The sequence below is a fragment of the Canis lupus genome, chromosome 1, assembly GCF_011100685.1.
Source record: "Canis lupus familiaris isolate Mischka breed German Shepherd chromosome 1, alternate assembly UU_Cfam_GSD_1.0, whole genome shotgun sequence".
Lineage (NCBI taxonomy): Eukaryota > Metazoa > Chordata > Mammalia > Carnivora > Canidae > Canis > Canis lupus.
Window position 1 is genome coordinate 65826185 of NC_049222.1, and position 12196 is coordinate 65838380.

Consider the following 12196-nt stretch of genomic DNA (forward strand, 5'->3'; position numbering starts at 1 on the left):
CTTCCTCCTTCCTGTACTTCTCAGTAATTGTGCTGTGTCATCAGCATGTATAGTCATTATGTACTATCATGTTTTCTTTGTATCTATTACTTAATCTTAATGCTACAAATAAAGATGTGTTAAATTCTCACCACTGGTCCTTATGCCTCTGACTCTAGTCATTTTGGTTGTTCAAAATTTGTCCTCTGGGAGATTCTTCAGGAAGGGCTCCATGGAGCAATGGTTCCTGAATTCTCCTATGTTCATAAAAAGTTCAGCATTTTTACTTAAAGGTCACTTTTCATATAAAAGCCTTGGCTTATGCTTTCTTTCCTTGAGTATCTCAAATGTGTTAAGATATTTCATTGTCCTCTCTCATAAAGTATTCCTGTTAAAAAGCATGATGGCAATCAGGTTTTCTTTCCTTACAAGTCACTTCGTCTTTTTGTCTAGATACTCAAAGGACTTGTTACCCCCCTTACAAGTTAGTTTTACTATGACAACATGTGGTCTCTTTTTTGTTAAAAAAATTTTTAGGTCTATGTTTTGCTCCTCCAGTATATTTGCTCTTTATTTAATTCAGAAAAGTTTTCCTGGATTATACATTTATTAGTATTAGTAATAGTATGGAGTCTATTCTATTGCTTTAGGTGTCTTCAATGGTGACTTCTATGACTTCTACAAGGTGGTGGATTTTCTTTCACTTTCTTTCTTTTAAATTGTTTCATTTCTTTCTTAAAAAAAACTTTCATATATATATTTTAAATTTCCTCTTTACCATATTCTGGTTTTTATAAGGCAGTATCCATGTACCCAAAGGCATTATCCATTATCCAAATCCATTTATTTGTTCTTGTGTTCCTTCTAGTTTAGTCATCATTTCTGAAACAATTTGTACTTTTATTTCTAAGCCCTTCGTGAGTTCTGTCCTCTTTCTTTTCAAATATTCCTTATTTTCCCCATCAGCTCATTTCTGAATGTTCCTAATTCTTTTGGCATTCTTTCATAGTTTCTATTATTTTCTTAAATTCTTTTAGCTATTTTTCTAATATTTTAGATATTTTTAATCTATTTTTGGGGATGTTTTCTGGCATGCCTCTATTATCTACATGGATATTATTTTGCTCACTATTCTTTTTTCTTATAAAAACTTTACACAGGGGACACCTGGGTGGTTCGGTGGTTGAGCATCTGCCTTTGGCTCAGGTCATGATCACGGGGTCCTGGGATCGAGTCCCTCGTCAGGCTCCCCAAGGGAGCCTGCTTCTCCCTCTGCCTGTGTCTCTGCCCCTCTATCTGTCTCTCATGAATAAATAAATACAATCTTAAAAAAAAAAAAAACAGCTTTACATGGATCTGTCTACACTGCATTCCTTTTGCTGATTTTAAGTGAGAAGAGTTTTCCTCTATTCAAAGAAAGGAAAGGTCAAGCAAGCTTTCTGAGCTTCCTGCCTCTGGCCTTCTCCCCTATAGTTTTATTCTGGAGCTTCTCTTCACTTCGTTCTAGTGTTTCCACTCTGCCCTGTTTAGCTTCTCCTCTCAGCTGTTCCCCTTAGGCTGAGCATGTGTTTTGAAAGGGGCCTTAATATGGTCAATTTGTAGAGTTCTTGGTGCGGAGACTCCTCCGCACAATCTGTCTGTTCTGTGGTCCCTTGAACTCACTCGAATTAGAGCCTCTGAAGGCCCCTCCCACATGTGCTTGCTGTTTTCAGATAGAGTCACTGAGCTTTTCGCACTATAGGGACGTCTCATTTTGAGAGAAATACCTGTCATGAATTCGTTTTCTATATCTCACCCTCATTCGAAGTGCTTTTGATTTCTCTCCACATTTGCCCATACAGTTGGTGATTCCATGTAGGCCTGATGCAAGTCCAAATTTAGGGGGTGTAGGAATATCCTTTATTTGAATTTTGTTGTAGGTATCTGTCATGAAATTTTGTTTTGTTTGTTATTCTAGGATCTCTGTCTTTTTTTATTAGAGGTTTGGAAAGATCAAAAAACTAGGCTAGTGTTTCCTATACTTCTCTGGAAACCAGTGATCTCATGACTGCAGAAGAATTTGAACTCTATTTCCTTGAGGAGTTTAAAAGTAGGTTAATTAACAATCATTTTGTACATTTGGGGCACTGACCTTCTTCCTAGAAGAAGCCCTTAGTCTCTGAATTCAACCATATGCTTTTTTTGAGATCTTCTGCCATTATTATATCCTATATAGTAAAATTTAGTCACTTTAGAAAAGCAGTAGCTAAATAAATTCTTAACTAGCAGAAACTTTATAAATGCATTTGTAATTATATATATGCACATATACATGTAGCTTTACATATTTATGCCTTATAAATGTATATATTTATATATAAATTTACTATATGTAATATGTATGCAGTATATACAATAAAAAAATCAGAAATAAATTCGGCATATACATCTTTTTAGAATTTTTTTTTTTAAGAAAAAGACTGTGTGGTTTTATTTTTGTTTATAAAAGACAAAAGCAATGCATTCCCACTTTAATCATTTTTGTTTTTACCCTAAATGTTTTCTTTTCACCTAATAAAGAAAGGAAGGAATGTTTTGCCAAGCTCAAGACCCATTTGGATCTGTGGTTTCTAAATGTCAAGCCCAAACCGAACACTCTGGAGTTTAACCTTGTTTGCTTTTGGCTAAAGTGACTTCCTGTTTCTAAGAAAGGAAAAAAAAAAAAAAGGTTATAAAAATCTATTAAAAAGATCACAAGCCTTCTACAAGACCCAGTGGCTTGCATGACAAAACACTTTGATGAATTAAGTACAAATGAATCTTAAAATGTAAATTAAATTTACCTGTAAAATACAGTTGGCTCTATAATTCAGAAACGGAATAGTAGACTGAGACAGAATGTCCTTGGGAAAAAGACTAGGGTTTAGCCAAACCCAAGTGTTTGAAAAAAACTGTTGCTGGAGATGTATAATGAACCAAAATTTTTTTGCAGTTTTTGTTTTTCATTCTTATAATTTTGTTGTACTTATTCTCACAGCCAACTTCAAATGACCCTCTATCCCCTCACCAGTAAAAAAACAGGTCAGCTGAAAAGTTTGCTTAAACTTCTTAATACTTTTAATCCTTACTTGTTATAATTTGATTACTGAGACAGATTTTCTCTGTGGGCCTCCTATTAAATCACTTTCAAGTTGAAACAAACCAGAAATCGTTTTAAATAGCAGAGCTAGTCTTCACTTTAAGCTGCCCAGAATCTACAGAGAAACTGTAGAATGTCTCTTCTAAAATTCTGGAAATGTGTCCAGAGGCTACTGTGATGGTTTATCCTCCAACTTAACCAAAAACAAACAAACAAACAAACAAACAAACATACAAACAAAGATGTTCTGGTATAAAGTAGAGGACAATGTTACTCAGCCTGTATTTGATTTCATTTATTTTCCATGTTCTTAGATATCAGTGTTGATAGGGTTACATAAAATTAACATCATAGGTTGTTTTTCACTTCATGCTTCCCAGAGTATAATTCTATTTGGTTTGATATTATGAGAATCTGGTCTAAACCCATATTTACAGTGTATATTTTAACGTGGAAAACCCCTCTTAATTGTATTTAAATGTTTTCTTTCTCTCTCTCTTTTTGCTATTTTTGAGTAATTTTAGGATATCCAAGAATGATATAGATCTTGTGTCTTTAAAAAGCTATTTTGAATCATTCACCTAGAAAGGGTAAGGCAAGTTACTAAACTTATAATAGCTGAGGCCTACCCAGAGTAGAGAGAACGGAAAAAGCAGTAATTACAATAATTCTCATCTCATAAAAAATTCTAGGGAAACTGCTTAAAAATGCATGTTCAAGGAGTTCAGCTCCAGAGAGTCAGATTGAGTAGATGATGCCCAAGAATCTGCATTTTAAGTCATGATGCTGCAGGTTATCTTCATACCATAGTTTGGGAAATAATTTTGTCAGGTAAAAAATCTGAGAACAATTTGGGAACTTTAGTTTCCAGAATAGAATTGTTTTTTGATCGGGGCACCTGGGTGGCTCAGTGGGTTAAGTGTCTGCCTTCAGCTCAGGTCATGATCCCTGGGGTCCAGGGATCCAGCCCCACATTGGACTCCCTGCTCAGCAGGGAGTCTGCTTCTCCCTCTCCCTCTGCTACTCCCCATGCTTGTGCTTGCTCTCTCTCTGTCAAATAAATAAATAAAATCTTTTTTAAAAATTGTGTTTTTGAAAAAGATATTAAGCAATTGTGCTCTAAATAGCAACAGAGAAAAAACTGGGAAAAATAGGAATAAAAATTATCAAAATGACAGGTAACTTGGTGGGTGAAGAAAAAAGACTCATTAAATGGAAAATGTTTGTAAACCATAAGAAGCTATTGTCAAGTGAAGGTGGGGGGGGTGCAGAAGTCAAGTGAAGGTGGGGGGGGTGCAGGTATTAGTGTCTAAATAAATAGATACGATGTTTTGAATGTCCATGTCAAATTCTCTCAGCTCTTCCAGGTAAGGTGTCAGGCCAGCCAGTACAACTTAAAATTGAGCCTCTGTCCTGAGCAGCTTGCTCTGAACCAGTTTATGCTTATATGTCCTGACGTGTTCCTGATTTTCTAGCTTGCCACTCCACAACTCATTTTTCTGCTTATATGTCTTCAGAACTGGCTTTGACCTTTGACTTCCCTTCTTTAACCCCAATATATTTAGAATGCTCTGGCTACATTACCACCCATTGCCTTGGTCAGATCCTGCTTCCTCTACCCACTACTACTGAGCCAGGTCATGCCTTGAAGTGCAAGGACTCTGGAGCTGGGGTCAAGGTTGGCTTGGCTCCTTTATGATCACACCCACCTGTTATCTCCATTCATTATTCCACTTCTTGTATTGTTCCTTCTGGTTTTGACTGAAGTAACACTTGGCTCTTGGGGTTCTGTACCCTTTGCTGCCCATTCAAGGGTCAACCTCCTATATAGCCAGTCAGTCTGTGTTGACTTGATGGTTCTCAAATTTTTATGTTCACTATAAATATCAGGAATTATGTTAAAAATCAAAATGCTCAGACCCCAGTAACTCTGAAGAGCAGTCCAGATTAGTGTTACCCAAACAGTGATACTCAGTCAGGCAGGATCAGCAGTCACCTGGGAGCTTGTTGGGAATGTAAATTCTTTGGTTCCACCCTTGGACGTTCTGAATCAAGCTATCTGTGGGTGAAGCCCAACAATCTGTGTTTTAACAAGGAAGGTTCCACCTTGCTTTACTGATTTTGAGTGATGTTAGTACTTAATTTGATACTTAAAGTATGATCCGATTCCAGAGCCACTGACACAGAATGTATATTAAAAAAAATACTCAGGTTTTAGAAGTACTGCTGTGATAACTGTCCTTTCAACAAATTGCCTCGGTGATTTTTGGGTCTAATGAAGTTAGAGATCATCTGCATTAACACATGCTTTGTACTCAAGAGAGGGACAGTACTATTCAGTCTCAGTTTGATGTTTCTCCAAGGATTTTCTGTTTAAATATCTTTCTCCTAGTGCCTGTATGGTTTGTAATACCAACGCTGCATGTCTGTGCTTCAGAGCTGATTTGAGGCTTTACTACTTAATGCCTATAAAACTTGTCGAGATTCTCTGGTAAATCCCAAGGTCAAAGAAACACTTTGGGCTTTGCTGTCACTGGTACTATAATAGATCTTAACATGACATTCATATAACTCCTTGCAAATGGTGGCTGTACCCTCGAACCAGGTGCTATGACAAAAAGAAATAAACTGAATAAAATAATAAAGCAACGCAAGTTTACACTTACCCTTCTGCCCCCAAAGTAGGATAGTTAAGAGACAATGAGTATCTACATATATTCTTTCATTGCTCATTTAAATTAACTATTGAAGCAATATTCAGCCAAAACTATCGTGCTGGTAAACAGAAGCTATGCTGAGAAAGTTTGTAAGTCTTCTTTTGCTATACGTTCCCAAGCATGAACTACGATTTCTGAATAATGAGTCAAACTGATGCAAGTACTATTTTTAGAGGTAAGCTGCAAATATTTACTTCACAATATGTGTAATCAACAAACCTGTTTTGATCTCTTTTAAAGATATCATGACTATTAAGTTTTCTTAAAAAAAGAAATGAGAACAAACATACACCAACTCCACTGGATGCCATTCAAATGAGTAGACATACTTATTTCATTAGAGATGCTACTAAAATTATAACCCTTTGTCCCACAATCTACCTTGTAATGTAATTACTTGTACATATGTCTGTTTTCCCACTAAATTGTCTCTAGAGAAAAAAGAATGGATCTTATTTATACTTGAATTCCCCCACAGTGTCTAGTGGTGCCTTGCTAAACCTCAGCAAATATTTATAGAATGAAAAAAATGGATAATCTTTTTGTTCCTTCCAAATTTTAGAACTTTGTTCATTCTTTTTAGAGTGCTGTTAACCAAACTCCTGGCTAACCAGTAAGATAACTTAAAGCTCAAACCCTTAAGAAGCTGCTTGACTAATATGGTATGGAGCAATTGATCCCAGCAGATTTATCCATTTTCTCTACTCTGTCAGAAGGGACTATAGATTAGGTAAAACTAGTAAATAACTTCACAAAGAAAATAACTAAAGTTAATCTTACTCTCAGTACAAACATACCCTTCTCAACTTTTAAAAAGTAATGACCTAAAATCCTCAGAATAATATCGTATCCATCAAGCTGTTCCATAAATAGTTTTGCTCAGCAATGTAGGGAAAAATGCTGAAGGAAACTGTACCTACTAAATTATGGGAAATGACAAATTAAAAGAAAATGACCTAAGTTGAATTATAGGATATTGCTCATTTCATAGGTGAAAATAATTGGATATTGTTTCCTATGGTCCCAACTAATATCTTTTTGTAATTCCCAAGCTATTGTATTTGAAATATTCACATTGCCCAATGTTTTCTCTCAAGTAAAAGACTTTAAACCATACAATAATTTCTATCAACTCCAAAAGCTGGATTTAGGAGATTCATAAATTTTATAAAGCAAGGTTCTAGGAACACTTAAAGTTAGAAGCTCTGTGGAATTTTTTAAAAATATGAACTCTGCTTTTATTTGTTTCCGAATAAAATGTCTCAAGACAAAACCAGAAGGAAATTGGAATATTTGATTATATTTTCTAAATTGTAGTTGCTAAGCAATATGCATGAGATCACTTTAAGTATTTATTAAAATGCAAGTTTGTAGGCCTGACTTACTGAATTAGAATATTGGGGTGAAGCCTCTGAGGTCAGCATATTTACTGAGAATTCAAGATGAATCTTATACCAGATCTGGTGAAACCCTCCTTTATATGGATTAGATAACTGAAATCTTTTTTTTTAATCTTTTTTAAAATTTATTTATGATAGTCACAGAGAGAGAGAGGGAGGCAGAGGGAGAAGCCGGCTCCATGTAGGGAGCCCGACGTGGGATTTGATCCCGGGTCTCCAGGATCGTGCCCTGGGCCAAAGGCAGGCGCCAAACCGCTGCACCACCCAGGGATCCCAGATAACTGAAATCTAAAGACACTAAGTGACGTGTCTTAATGTCATACAACTAGTAAGTATGGTTGCTTATCTAATCCAAGAAAATGGGATAAACTCCCTCTCTACTCCCCTCATTCCAATTGTTTTTCCTCCTGTCTTTTTGCTACTTGGGTCTAGTCATAGAAGTGTGTTGAGGTGGAGTAACTAAAATCCCAGCTTTCTGGTGGTAAGTATAAAAAAAGGAGTCCAAAGAATTGGTAAATATTGGAGGGGGAACCATGGAGGGGAAAGTCATCTGGAAAATGATTTCATAAATTGATTATTAATTACCTCTGGGCTTACCTTGGAGCTGTGCATACATAAATCTGAGCCTAATCACTAAACTAAAGACTTTGAGAAGGGAAGTAGCCAATAGACTATAATCCAGGTCACAGAGGGACCACTGGCTGTTGCACATTTGGGACAGATACAAATAGAACAAATAGGCTTTGAAGACTGAATTGACATTGGAACTACACAGTACAGAAGGTAGGTTAGAATTGATAACCTGAACTTAACCAGCTTGATTGCCTGCTAAAACAGGAATATCAAGATTTCGTAAGATTTAAACAGAACCTACTATCTCATAATATATATACAAAACATCCAAGAATCAATCCAAAATTATTTGACATATAAAGAACTAAAAATATTTCAACTTTCATGAAAAGGATAACATGTAAAAACCAAGATGACACAGGTGTTGGAATTATCTAAGACTTTAAATATCTTATTATAGAAATGCTACAGCAAGCAATTGTAAACACTTTTGCAATGGAAAGAAAAATAGAAAGCTTCAGCAAAGAAATAGATATATAGAAGAAATAATTGGAATCTTAGAACTGAGAAATAGAGTAACTAAAACAAACCACCCTAAACCCCAGATTCTCATTGAATGGGCTCAGAAGCAGAATAGGGATGGAGATGACAGATGGAAGAGTCAGTGAACTTGAAGACAGATCAATAGATATTATCTATCAGAAGAAAAGAGAGAAAAAAAGATTTTTAAAGAATGAAAAGAATACTATGATAAAATGTAACCCTTTACATTTTAGACTCATCCTCTTGGGTACAAAAACAAACACATGGGAGGATGAGGGAAAATGACTTTACATGATAAAGTCAGAGTCCCAAAGAGAAAAAGAGTGAAATGCAGGGGAAAAAAAGTTTGAAAAAAAATGACTTGAAGGATTCTCAAATTTGTCAAATCACATAAACCTATATATTTAAGAAGTTCATCAGGCATCATAAACCAAAAACAATTCATGCATAGACACATTACAATCAAGCTGATAAAAACTAAAGACAAAAAAAAATTACTGAAAGCAGCCAGAGAAAAATGATACATTATTTGTTGAAGAACTATGATTTGAACACTTGTGAATTTTTCATCAGAAGTCTGGGAGGCCAGAAGGAAGTGTATAATGTTTAAAAAGTACTAAGAGAAAGTGTCAACCCAGACTCCTCTATTCAGCAAAAACTTTCCTTAGAAATGAAGGTAAAATAAAGACATTATTAAGTGGATGATATACCCAAGAAAGTAATAGCCAGCAGACCTGCTTTAAAAGGACAATGAAAGTAGTCTTCAGACGCAGGGTAAATCATACAGAATGGAACTTTGGAAGAGAAGGAATGAAGAAAAAGCAACAGACATGAAAGTCAGTCTTCTATAACTTCATCTCCTAAGTGACATCCTAACTGTGTTGTCATATTCTATTCCTTAATCGAAATTGCTATGTCTCACCCACACACAAATGGAGAGAATTACCCAGGGCATGCATATCATGTCAGGGTCATTGGGTTCCACTTTAGAAGTGGACTTTCACACCATGCACACACTCATAAATTAAAGCTGGAGTGTTGTTGTTGTTTAAATTACAAAAGCAGAATTCAGAGAAAAGAAAACTACCAGGGATAAAAAGGGATATTACATAATGATAACAAGGTCGATAGACAAAGAAGACTTAATGATTCTAAATGCATATGTATCCCAAAACAGAGCAAAAATGGACTGAACTGAAAGAGGAAATAGACAAATCTACAATAATAGTTGGAGCCTTCGGTGTTCCTCTCTCTATAATTAATGGAAATAGAAAATCAGAAAATAGAACTAAACAATACCACCAAATAATTGGATCGAATTAATATTTAGGACACTCCATCCAAAACCAGCAGAATGGAAATTCTTTTCATGCCCACACAGGACATTCATGAAGATCATACCCTCATAAAATCATAACAAATTAAAAAAAAAAAAAGAAAAAAGCCACGAGGACTTAGAGTATGATCTCAGATGGTAGTGGGATTAAAGTAGAAATCAGCAACAGGACTATTATAAGAAATTCTCCAAACATTTGTAAATTAAACAACACACTTTAAAGTCATAATGGGTTGAAAGAGGAAATCTAAAGATGTATTAAAAATATTCTGAATGGAGAGGTGCCTGGTGACTCAGCTGGTTGAGTTTGCCTTTGGCTCAGGTCATGATCCCAGCGTCCTGGAATTCTCCCTCTGTCTCTCCCCCCTACTTGTGCACTATCTCTAATAGATTAATAGATAAATAAATAAATAAATAAATAAATAAATAAAGTCTTAATTTTCTAATAAATAAATAAAATCTTAAAAGTATATATATATTCTGAATGGAATAAAAGTGAAAATGCAACATCTGAAGAAGTTTGGAATGAAACTAATTAATGCTTAGGGGAAAGTTTATATATAGCACTGAATGCTTTCACTAGAAAAGAGGTTAAAGTCTCAAGTCAGTAATTCAAACTTCTTTATTGGGAAACTAGAATAAGAAGAGCAAAATAAGCCCTGAACAAGCAGAAATAAGAAAAAAAGATAAAGAGTGGAAGTCAAAGAAATTTTTAAAAAGCCATAAAAATAGAGAAAAAAAAAACAGAAAACCATGTTTTGAAAAGATAAAAAAATTAACAAACTTCCAGCAAGACTGACAAAGAATAAAAATGGGAAGATATGTCACCAACAAACACATAAAAATAATTTTTACCTCATTTGCATTCTGGAAAATATAAACTCAAATGAGGTACAATTTTGCTTTTTCCTCAGATTGTAATCTTTTTTTAATGTGATGTTTAGTACTGAGGAGGCTGTTGGTAAAAGCATCCTCTACACTGTTGAGACTATAAATTATTATGGCTTTTTTTTGGGAAAATAGTTTGCTAATATTAAATTTTTTGAATATGCAGTTTTGACTCCAGTATCACATTTGTGTAATAAAAATAAGAGTATAAATACACATGTAAAAAATGTTTACCGTATCAGTGTTTGCAAATATCAAAAAACAGAAATCAACTTAAATGCTTGGGGGAATAACTGAATAAATTACTCTGTATACTATAGAATATTCTACTACTGAGGCACATCTCCATGTGTCAAGATCTAGATATACTTGGAAAGATAATAAAGTAATAAAGCAAATGTGGCAGTTTTAAACAATGGCTCCCAAATTCTTTGACACTCTTCTCACCAAGGAGTGGAATCTATATTCTCCCCTTGAATCTGGGTTCTGCAACTATTTGGCCAATAGAATATGAACCAAGTGAAAGTGTGTCACTTTTTGTGACCAGTCTTCAACAATCTAACAACTTCCATTTCTTGTTCCTTAAAATGCTAACCTTTGCAACTCAACCACTATACTATGAAAAAGTACAAGCAACTTGGGAAGAGACCAGCTTGGGGAATCCAGTTGAAGAGGAATGGAGGCTTTAGAGCCACATCTTGGGTTGAATTCCCAGTGTCCAGTCAGCACCAAGTTGCCAGCCAGGAGCATGGATGACCAAAAGTGGATCCTCCAGTCCCCTGTTGAGCCACTTTGATGTTATGTGGATCAGAGACTGTGCTGCTGAATCTCATCTGAGTTGCTGATTTATGAGATTTGTGAGGAAACTAAACGATTGTTTTGGTTTTAAGCTACTATGATTTGGGATGGATTGTTACATAGTAGCAAGAACAGTAAGGTACAGAATATATATTTATATCTTTTTTTTTGGAAAAAAATCAAAATTAAAAAATTCTCCATATTCGTTTACTATACATTCATGGGAAAATTAGGATTAATTTGGGGTAGAAAATACCATTGATTTTACCTTAGATTTTTGGAAATCAATGATATAAAAATATACCAGGAATATAAAACTAGAAAAAAATTTAAATTAAAACTTGATAGAATTTGAAAGAGGATTTAAAATGCTTTTGTCAAGGGGTTATTTTTCTTATTATTCCCAGAGGCATGTCAGGCTAAACGGAATTAATTATTTATCCTTTTTAACTAGCCTTTGAAGGTATTACTGTGAATTTACAAAATAGAAAAGGTATGTCTTCAGCTAAGATCGGTGTTACTTTTTTCTTTTACTTATACTGTTTCTTTTTTTTCTCATCTCATTTTCATTCATCTAATGTATATTATACTTTAACCTTAACCTCATCCATTGTCATTTCACAGAAGATCTAGATAACTGTGCTGAATTAATACTATTGAATAAGCCCTGCAAAAAACACATCAGACTCTATGCCTCCAGGAGATAAATAGTTGAAGATATGGATACCGTTCTCAGATTTGTGTACATTAGACTAAGGCTGATCGAGCTGTAATTGGCCTTTCTGAGGTTGCCTCTGTAGCTGAGTAGCTAACATCAGAATGTGAATAATGTAATCCAGGAGTT